At 41.4% G+C, this 11349-nt stretch overlaps 1 non-coding gene across 1 annotated transcript; it reads left to right on the forward strand.

The window, feature by feature from the left end:
• The first annotated feature begins 551 nt into the window (after positions 1–551).
• On the forward strand, positions 552–634 carry TRNAL-UAA (transfer RNA leucine (anticodon UAA)). Its single transcript has one exon. It is a non-coding gene; the product is annotated as a tRNA-Leu (tRNA).
• The last annotated feature ends 10715 nt before the right edge of the window (positions 635–11349 follow it).

Here is an 11349-nt window from a genome sequence, read left to right on the forward strand (position 1 = left end):
TTTGTAGATAGGTTGCATTGTCAGTTTAAAGCATTTTGTCATTAAAATCAAAGAATTTGAACTGCCTTTGTGTCCACTAAACATCTTAAAATTTACCCCAAGATGAACTCGTTTTAATAATAAACCTTGGGCCCCCAATCCTGATGCCTCCAATGACATCAGTGTGTCTGGAGTAGAAGTTTGAATTCAGCAGGCAAAACGGTGATCTCTGGAGAAAAAATCGGGACAGTGCCTTTAGTGAAGTAGAAGTAGTAGGTGGTGTTAATGCTGTGGTTTCCATAGGACACTCCCTCCCCTCATCTCTCCATCCCTCCCCCTGCTCCTTTGTTTTTCTTTTCAAACAAACTAAAACCAAAAATTTCTCTGGAAAATTTTGACCAAGTGAGGAGACTCAGGAGAAGTGCTTGATGAACAAATGCCTTATTTTCCTATTATATCCTCATATTTTAATACAATTCAGTAAAAACAGGAATAATTCAGTACTTCCTTAACGTTCAGAACAAATGCCTTTGTTGTTATAAAAAATGATTGCCTTATGTCTAGCCCCAATCACCGGGATGGCCGAGTGGTTAAGGCGTTGGACTTAAGATCCAATGGGCTAGTGCCCGCGTGGGTTCGAACCCCACTCTCGGTAGGTTAAGTTTTCATCTCCAGACTCCTTTCAATACCGGCATTTAAAAAGTATGTGAAGGTGACTTCATTGTTTTTCTACCCCTTTGCGTTAACACTAACCCTTTTTGTCTTCAAATCTAAAGAAATCGCCTGAATAGGCAGTAGTGTGTGAATGATTCTCTACCACAACTTATGGGATTGCCAATAGAAGGAAAAACCACTCATATCCACCACTCACATCCATGGTCTGCTCCAGGACTTTCAATTCCACCAGGAATTGAACCTCTGAGGCTATTTGACCCTAAGGCCACAGGTAAGAAACTCTAGGTTCTCAGTACCTCCCAGGAAATAAGAGCCACTCCCCAGGATTCTCATAGTTTCCAAATGATTGTACAAGAAAAGCGTAATTCCTAGCTAGGGCTGTCTCTCATACACTCTGGAGAGCATGGTTGAGTCCTTCTCAACAGAGTTTATCTTGTTTTTTCCAGTTTGAAATGTGAAAATGATCCCTCAGGGAGTTTTATTTTGCATTTAACTGGTTATATTGTCCTTGAGCACCTTTTTATGTGTTTAAAAGCCATCTGTATTTCCTTTTCTGTTACATGCATACCATTCTGTGCTAATTTTTCTACTTAGTTGTTAGGTCTTTTTCTTATGATTTGTAGGAACTCTTTAAATACGGCTTGATTAAACTTTGTTTTGACATGAATCACAAGTAGTCTAGTTTGTTGTCTTTGAACTTTGGGGTGGCTTGGGATGTGTGAAAATGGGTATCTTTGCAACCACCAAAGTTATCAGTCTTTTCTTCAAGTTTTATGTTTAACTTAGATATGCCTTTCCCCATTATGAGGTCACTTCACAAAATAACTATATCTTCTAGAATATTCTTTTTTATATTTAATTATTTGACCTCATTTTCCCCTTGGTGTAATATGTGAGGTATAGATCCAATTCTGCATTAGTTCCAGCAGACTACCACTAATCCCAACACCATTACTGAATACTCATATTTCCCAGAGTGATTGAAATGACAGCATGCTAAATTCGGTTCCCTTTAGAATTCATAGGACCTTGTGTCTCTGAGAGAATTTGAAAGAGTGGACTTTGGAACTCAGCAATCAGATGTCCTAATTCTGGCTTTCCCATTGAATCTCTGAATCTCGATTTCCTCATTTGTTAAATAGAGATTCTAATTCATGGAAGGCAGTTGTAAGGATTAAAAGAAATATATATATATAATATATAATTAATATATAATATATAATTAATATATTATATATAATATATATAATTAATATATCATATAATATATATAATTAATATATAATATATTAATTAATATATAATATATATAATTAATATATTATATATAATTAATATATTATATATATATAGTATCTAAGAAAGTGCCTGGCAAATTTAAAAGTGCCCTTTTCCACTATATAGGTTAGTACCCTTTTCCCTTAGAAGAAACTCACACTTTCTTTTAGAGCCATCCTTCAGAGAAACCCAGAAATTAGATATTGTTCTGGTAGTTAATTTGTTTCTATGTTGGATAAGTATTGTCCTGATAGTTATGCTTCTATGTTGAAATCAAACACCAAGATTCCACACTTGAAATTTCTCTGATCCAGGTGGTAGCACAAAGTGGGTTATTTTCATGAGCTGCCTTAGTGCTTTGAATTTGTTCCTGGCCTTGAGAGGGTTGGGGTTGTGGGGGTGCAGGGAAGGAAGCACCTTCTGAGAATGTTTATTTGCAACCTCACAGCCAGAATACTCAGGTTTGAGAAAGACCGAGTTCTCTTTTTTTTTTTTTGAGACGGAGTCTCGCTGTGTCGCCCAGGCTGGAGTGCAGTAGCCGGATCTCAGCTCACTGCAAGCTCCGCCTTCCGGGTTCACGCCATTCTCCTGGCTCAGCCTCCCAAGTAGCTGGGACTACAGGCGCCCGCCACCTCGCCCGGCTAGTTTTTTGTATTTTTTAGTAGAAGACGGGGTTTCACTGTGTTAGCCAGTATGGTCTCGATCTCCTGACCTCGTGATCCACCCGTCTCGGCCTCCCAAAGTGCTGGGATTACAGGCTTGAGCCACCGCACCCGGCCAAGACTGAGTTCTCATAGAGGAGAATAAATCATCCCTAACAAAGGTCGGTTTTCTTACTTTTGTTTTGTCACGTGGGTAGGGTAGGAAGAAAGATGATGAGTGAGTGGTTTCGTTATGTTTCGAAGTGAAACTGCAGATGATACGGTTTGGCTGTGTCCCCACCTAAATCTCATCTTGAATTGTAGCTCCCGTAATTCCCATGTGTCGTGGGAGATAATTGAATCACGGGGGCAGTTTCCCCCAATCTATTCTTGTGGTAGTGAATAAGTCTCACGAGATCTGATGATTTCATAAGGGGTTTTCCCTTTCACTTGGCTCTCATGCTCTCTTGTCTGCTACCAAGTAAGAGGTGCCTTTTGCTTTCCACTGTGATTGTGAGGCCTCCCCAGCCACGTGGAACTGTGAGTCCATTAAACCTCTTTTTCTTTATGAATTACCCAGTCTTGGGTATGTCTTTATCAGCAGCATGAAAATGGACTAATAAACCAGATGACATAGATTTTACCTGAATCAGATCTTTCTGAAAATGCAGTAGTCTGTTTTCTGTGTGGTCACTTAGCTCAGTTGTTTAGAGTGTAGCGTTGATGACATTAATATTAGGGAAAGATCCCTACAGAAGTTAATTTATGTAACTTTTCCTAATAGGAGGGCCAACTGCAACCTAAAGTCACCACCCAATGCATACCTCTGCCACAACAGATTTGAAACTGTTGTATCTGTCACTTGGTTTTATATTTGCCTGATCATTAGCGATGCTGAAACTTTCTACTCAACTCTAATTTCTGTTGGTTTTTGTTGTTGTTGTCTTTAGACAGTCTTGCTCAGTCGCCCAGGCTGGCAGTGGGTGATGCAATCTCAGCTCACTACAACCTCTACCTCCTGGGTTCAAGCCACTCTCGTGCCTGAGTCTCCTGAGTAGTTAGGACTACAGGCATCTGTTACCACGCCCAGCTAATTTTTGTATTTGTAGTAGATATAAGGTTTCGCCATGTTGGCCAGGCTGGTCTGGAACTCCTGGCGTCAAGTGATTCACCCACCATGGCCTCCCAAAGTGCTGGGATTACAGTCATGAGCCACCCTGCCTGGCCAGTTGTTGTTTCTTGAGATAGGCAGAATTCTAAGATGGCCCCCAAGAACTCCCCCTCCACCTGGATATTACAAACCTGCATAATACGCTGAACTGTGAATATGATTACGGTATGTTATATAGCACTGTTGACTTTAAGCAAGGGAAATCATCAGGGATGAGCCTGGCTTAATCAGGTAAATCCTTAAAATAAACTGGGCATCCTGTAGTCCCAGCTTGTCGAGATGGGAGGATTGCTTGAGCCCAGAGGCTTGAGATCATAGTGAGCTATGACTGTACCACTGCAGTCCAGTCTAGGTGAGAGTGAGACTCTACCTCTTGGGGAAAAAAAAAAAAAAAAAAAAAAAAAAGAATGGGCTCTTCCCAGAGTCAGAGATTAGAAATTTGAGAAAAATTGAAGAGTTTGAAGTGGGGCTGGCTTTGAAGATGAAAGGGCCACCCGCGTGAAGATGGCCTCTAGCTGCTGAGGGCACCCAGCTGACAGCAAGGAAATAGGGATTCTCGTATAACCATGAGAGCTTGGAAGAGGATCGCAAGATCCAAATAAGTATCTGGCCGGCTGGGTGCTGTGGCTCACGCATGTAATCCCAGCACTTTGGGAGGCCAAGGCAGGCAGATCACCTGAGGTTGGGAGTTCGAGACCAGCCTGATCAACATGGAGAAACCCTGTCTCTACTAAACTACAAAATTAGCCGGGCACGGTGGTGCATGCCTGTAATCCCAGCTACTCGGGAGGCTGAAGCAGGAGAATCACTTGAACCGGGAGTTGGAGGTTGTGGTGAGCGAAGATCACACCATTGCACTCCAGCCTGGGCAACAAGAGTGAAACTCCGTCATAAAGAAAAAAAAAAAATCCAGCCAGCCAATGAAGTTAGTCTTGTTAGATCCTGAGCAGAGAACCCAGATACCCAGTGCCCAGACTTCTTACCTACAGAACTGTGAGTGGATAAATGGGCATTGTTATAAGCTGCTAAGTGTGATAATGTGTTACACAGCAACATAAAACTAATAGATTCCTATTTGGTTGTTTGTTAAAGCAAATAACAGAATGCTAAGATGGAAATGTTACAGCAGAAAATTGGGTTGTATAGGATAGGGTGTCAAGTGCCTCTAGGAGCCACTCTCCATCTAAGCACCTTGCTCTCTCTGTCCCTTTCTTGGGGTCCTGAAACTGACTCTCTGAGGGACCCTTACACATTTCCTTTCAATGGATACTTAGAAGCTAATAATTGGGCTGGGCGCAGTGGCTCACGCCTGTATTCCCAGCACTTTGGGAGGCCAAGGCGGACGGATCACCTGAGGTCAGGAGTTCGAGACCAGCCTGACCAACACGAAGAAACCCCGTTTCTACTAAAAATACAAAATTAGCTGGGCATGGTGGCACATGCCTGTAATCCCAGCTACTCGGGAGGCTGAGGCAGGAGAATCGCTTGAATCCAGGAAGTGGAGGTTGTGGTAAGCTGAAATCATGCCATTGCACTCCAGCCTGGGCAACAAGAGCGAAACTCTGTCTCAAAAAAAAAAAAGAAGCTAATAATTAAATTTTAGATTAATAGAAGCATATATTACCTAAGTATGTAAGTATGATTTTTTTGTTTCTTTATATAAGTACAATTTATAAATACAGATGTGTATTTGTAGATATTAATTTCACATTTAACACATAATATAACAATAGCTACCAATTCATTCCTTAAACAATTTTTTTTTTTTTTTTGGAGCACACATCTAGTTACTAGGAATGCAGCAATGGCGGAAAAATAAGTCCCCACTCTCCCAAGCTTTCTGGTGCAGAGGACCAGAAGGGGACCTCAAAGGTGTTCTTTGAGATGGAGATTTGCTCTTGTTGCCCAGGCTGGAGTACAATGGCGCCATCACTGTAAGCTCCACCTCCTGGGTTCAAGCCATTCTCCTGCCTCAGCCTCTCCAATTGCTGGGATTACAGGTGTGTGCCACCATACTTGGCTAATTTTGTATTTTTAGTGGAGATGGGGTTTCGCCATGTTGGTCCGTCTGGTCTCGAACTCCTGACCTCAAGTCAAACTTGTGAGCTCAAGTGATCCACCCACCTCAGCCTCCCAAAGTGCTGGGATTACAGGCGTGAGCCACTGTGCCTGGCCAGGTGTCTTTTCTTTTTAAAGAGAAACGGAATCAATATTTTACATATGCATATATAATATTTATGACACCAACAAATCCCAAGATCTGCAGTTAGGAAACTGGAGACCCAGGAGAGCCAGTGATATAGCTCCAGTTTGAAGGCCAGCAGGCTCAAAATCCAGGAACAGCCAATGTTTTAGGTTGAGTTCAAAGGCAGAAATAAAACCAATGTCCCACCTAAAAGGCAGTCGGGCAGGAGGAATTCCCTCTTCTTCCTGGGAGGCCAGTCTTTTGTTCTAGTCAGGCTTGCAACTGATGGGATGAGGCCCACCCACATTGCGGGGGGTAATCTGCTTTATTTGTTTTTTTTTTTTAATTTTATAGTTTTAGAGACAAGGTCTCACTATGTTGTCCATGCTGGTCTCAAACTCCTGGGTTCAAGCAATCCTCCCACCTCTATGTCCTGAATTGCTGGGATTACAGGTGCAAGCCACCATGCCTGGCACAGTTTATTTATTTAAGAGTTAAACTCGGCTGGGTGCCATGGGTCATACCCGTAATCTCAGCACTTTGGGAGGCCGAGGTGGGTGGATCACTTGAGCTCACAAGTTTGAAACCAGCCTGAGCACCATGGTGAAACCTCATCTCTACCAAAAATACAAAAAATTAGCCTGGTATGGTTGTGCAGACTTGTGGTTCCAGCTACTTGGGAGGCTAAGGCAGGAGAATCGAGCTTAGGAGGTGGCAATTGCAGTGAGCCACGATTGTGCCATTGCACTCCGGTCTGGGCAACACAATGAGACCCCCTCAAAACATAAATAAAAATTTAAGGCCAGGCGTGGTGGCTCATGTCTGTAATCCCAACACCCTGGGAGGCCGAGGTAGGCAGATCACCTGAGGTCAGGAGTTCGAGACCCGCCTAGCCAACATGGTGAAACCCAATCTCCACTAAAAATACAAAAATTAACTGGGCTTGGTGGCAGGTGCCTGTAATCTCAGCTACTTGGGAGGCTGAGGCAGGAGAATCGCTTGAACCCAGGAGGCAGAGGTTGTGGTGAGCCGAGATTGCACCACTGTACTCCAGCCAGGGTGAAAAGAGTGAAACTCCATCTCAAAAAAATTAAAATTAAAATTAAAATTAAAAAACGTTAAACTCAGCCAGGCATGGTGGCTCACACCTGTAATTCCAGCACTTTGGGAGGTAGAGGTAGGGGGATTTCTTGAGACCAGGAGTTCAAGACCTGCTTGGGCAACGTGGTGAAACCCTGTCTCTACAAAAGATAGAAAAATTGGCAGTGTGGTGGCACATGCATGTAGTCCCAGCTACTCAGGAGGCTGAGGTGAGAGGATCACTTGAGCCCAGGAGGTCGAGGCTGCAGTGAGCCAAGACTGTGCCACTGCACTCCAGCCTGGGTGATAGAGAGAGAGAGACCCTGTCTCAACAACAACAACAATAATAATGATAATAATAATAATAATAATAAGTTAAACTCATCCCAAAATACACTCACAGAACACCCAGAATAATGATTGACCAAATATCTGGGCATATCATGGCCCAGTCAAATTGACACATAAAATTAACCATCACAACAGTTTAGTGTAAGAGAAAACAAAATTTAAAAATAAAGAACAATTTGCACCAAACAGCATAGTTACGATGAAAGAAACAGATGCAATATTTTTTGTTACAAATTTTTTTGCACAAGTCATATATTCAGATGGTTCAAAAATGAGAAAGTATTAAAAGGCATAGAAAAAGTCTTTGGCCTCTCCTTTCCCCCATTTCCTCAATTCCCCCTACCACCTCTACCATAGTTTTTCTTTTCTTTTTTGTTGTGTTTTGTTTATTTTGAGACAGGGTCTCACCGTGTCGCCCAAGCCAGAATTCAGTGGTACAATCATGACTCACTGCAGGCTCAGCCTCCTGGGCTCAAGTGATCCTCCCATCTCAGCGTCCTGAGTAGCTGGAACTACAGGTGTATGCCATCACATCTAGCTAATTTTTAAATTTTTTTGTAGAGATGAGGTCTATGTTGCATAGGCTGGCCTTAAACTCCTGGACTCAAGTGATCCTCCCACCTCAGTCTCCAAAAGTACTAGGATTTACTGGCATGAGCCATCCCTCCTGGCTTACTTTAGTTTTTAAATGCATTCCTCCTGATTTTATGATACTTGCAAATATGAACACAGTCTTATTTTATCTAACTTTTTACATAAAAGGTAAAAATATTTACTTATTATTCTGCAGCTCCTTTTCTCACTTAATATATTTTAGAAATCTCTATTTTATCAGTGCTTAGTTACAAATAGCACATTTAAATTTGCATCTGCACAAAATAGGAGCTTATTTTCAAATGAGTTTATCCAACCAGGAAGGAGTGGAATCTGCAAACTTCTTTTCCATTGCACCTTTAAAGAAGGGAATGAGAACAAATGTAGATTTATTGGAACTCAATGGAAGAAGAGAAAATGACATCCTTAATTGTTTTTGATGCAATGAGAAATAAAACACTTTTTGCCTAAAGCGATGTAGTATTCAACAATACCTGAAGTAGGGAATTAGAAGCAGCTGGTGATCAAAGGAAATGTTACATTAATTCAACAAATATTTATTGGCCTTTTTCTTCATAATGTAATATTTAGCTATTTATTTTCTTTAAGTAAAGATGTTCAAGATATAGCATTAAGTTTTTTTTTAAAAAAAGATACAAAATAGTTTTAATAGGATAACAATTCCCCCCCACCCACCGCCCAACTTTTTTTTTTTTTGAGATGGATTCTCACTCTGTCACCCAGGCTGGAGTGCAATGGAACAATCTCAGCTCACTGCAACCTCTGCCTCCCGGGTTCAAGCAATTCTCCTGCCTCAACCTCCCAAGTAGCTGAGATTACAGGCGGCGCCACCAAGTCCTGATAAATTTTGTTTTTAAATTTTTGTATTTTTAGTAGAGATGGGGTTTTGCCATGTTGGCCAGGCTGCTCTAGAACTCCTGAGTTCAAGGAATCCTCCTACCTCAGCCTCCCAGAGTGCTGGGATTATAGGCATGAGCCACTGTGCCCAGCCAAAGACAATCCCTTTTTAAAAACATACACAACACATACACACAACACATGTATATAAATGTCTAGAAGTGTATGTGTATACATGTATGTATACACACACACATATGCCACCCATATATATATACAGTAAAATGTGCTTAACATGCTTAACAGTGTTTATCTTTGGAATGTGGGGGGGAATATATACATATACTCAGTCATATTTTTAATATTATTAAGCAAAAATCCTATATAATGCTTGTAAAACAAAAAAGTAAATTCATAACTAGTGAAAAGAAAAACAATTAATCCTTCAGATATTTATGCCAAAGATATATTTGGCACAATTGGTAGAAAAATGAATAAATTATGAAATAGTTAACATACTTAAAGTAAAACTTTAGAACAAATTTCTTGCCTTGGTAGCTCAAGGCTGCTGCTCAGAGTTCTTTACCCAGAACAGCAGTTATCCAACATACAGTCCATATTCAGTATTAATGATGAAGGTAAAAACAGATGAAAATCAGAACAGTTAACATTCCAGTTGATTTACCAGGATTCTATTAATTTGGTTATGTAGACAGGAGAATTCTTCTGAAGGTGGCTACTCCCTGGTAAAAAGATGAACTTGCTCTTAGAAGGCAATGGGGTAAAGAATTTAGGACAAGGACTCTGGAGATAGACTGTTAGTTTGGGCCTATCCAAATGGGTCTACTCCTTACCTAAGACCTTCAAAAGGGAAAAGTGCATGGACCTTGGAGCCCAACAGTCTTGTCTTCCAATTCTGGTTTTGCCATTTCCTCTCTCTAAGCTACAACATCTTCATTGTTACTAACCCTCACCCTATAAAAGAATTGTGAGGAAAGACATACATACACACACACACATACACACACACACTGTATGTCACATAGTGCCTGATAAATAGTAAGTGCTTAATAAATATTAGTTCCTTTACCCCTAAAGAGAAAACCATCCTCATCCTTTATAAGCTGCCTTCCATGAAAATGTTCCTGCTTTATTTCCATAGCCTTTAAAATATTCTAGACACTTATTTCTTTCTCTCTCACTCTCTCTTTTTTTTTTTTTTTTTTGAGACAGAGTCTTGCTCTGTCACCCAGGCTCACCTATAGTGGCATGATCTTGGCTCACTGCAACCTCCACCTCCCAGGTTCAACAGGTTCAAGTGACTCTCATGCCTCAACCTCCCAATGGGTGTGGGCCACCAAACCTGGCTAATTTTTGTATTTTTAGTAGAGACAGGGTTTCGCCATGTTGTCCAGCTGGTCTCCAACTCCTAACCTCAAGTGATCTGCCCAGCGATGTCTCCTTAAGTGCTGGGATTACAGGCATGAGCCATAGCACCTAACCCTAGACATTCATTTCTTTTTTGTTTGTTTTTTATTGTTCGTTTGTTTTTTGAGATGGATATCACTCTGTTGCCCTGGCTGGAGTGCGGAGTGGCATGATCTCGGCTCACTGCAATCTCTACCTCCCAGGTTCAAGCTATTCTCCTGCCTCAGCCTCCTGAGTAGCTGGGACTACAGGTGCATGCCACCATGCCTGGCTAATTTTTTTGTATTTTTAGTAGAGATGAGATTTCACCATGTTGCCCAGGATAACCTTGAACTCCTAACCTCAGGTGATCCGCCCACCTTTGCCTCCCAAAGTGCTGGGATTACAGGCATAAGCCACCGCACCCAGCCAGCATTCATTTCTCAAGTATCTAAGAAACCACATCATCTGATCAACACTTTAATCAATCAAACACCTGTTAGCTATTCTCAGTGGTACAGGCAATATTTCATTCTAGTCTTGAGCATAAAACTTCCAGACAAGCTGTTTAAATTTGGTCTCTAGGATTCCCATGCTGTACTTTTCCACAGCAATGGTGTCCATATGTAGTAGAACCAAATGATTATTGCCCTTCTGCTAACATCAGATGACCAGATACCACAGTAAGGAAGACCTCTTCACCAAAGAGAGATTCTGCGCCCACCACCACCACTTGCTGCAGTAACACTGGGGAAAAAAACTACCAATCACAACATTTCTGGAGGGAAAAGGATTTTTATCAAAACCTAAACTTTACAGACAGAGGAGGAGTTCTGTTATAGACAACAAAATATCCCTGCCAAATAGGAAGTGCAGTAAGGGTAGATTTATGGAGATGATAGAAAATAGGCACCTGCATAATCTAGGAGCCAAAGCATAAGATTGCCTATCTGCTTCTCTCTCAACACACACTATCCCACCCCTCTTCACTTTTCTCTGCCATAAAACACATTTATGGTCCTGGCTCTAGAAAAATGAGCAGGACCAGGGGAAGAAGTCAATTCTTTCCATAATCAATGACACTAATCTTGGAGTAAGTGTGAGTGGCTGAGGCATCCCCAGTTATGGGT

Source organism: Macaca nemestrina, chromosome 5, assembly GCF_043159975.1.
Source record: "Macaca nemestrina isolate mMacNem1 chromosome 5, mMacNem.hap1, whole genome shotgun sequence".
Taxonomy (NCBI): domain Eukaryota; kingdom Metazoa; phylum Chordata; class Mammalia; order Primates; family Cercopithecidae; genus Macaca; species Macaca nemestrina.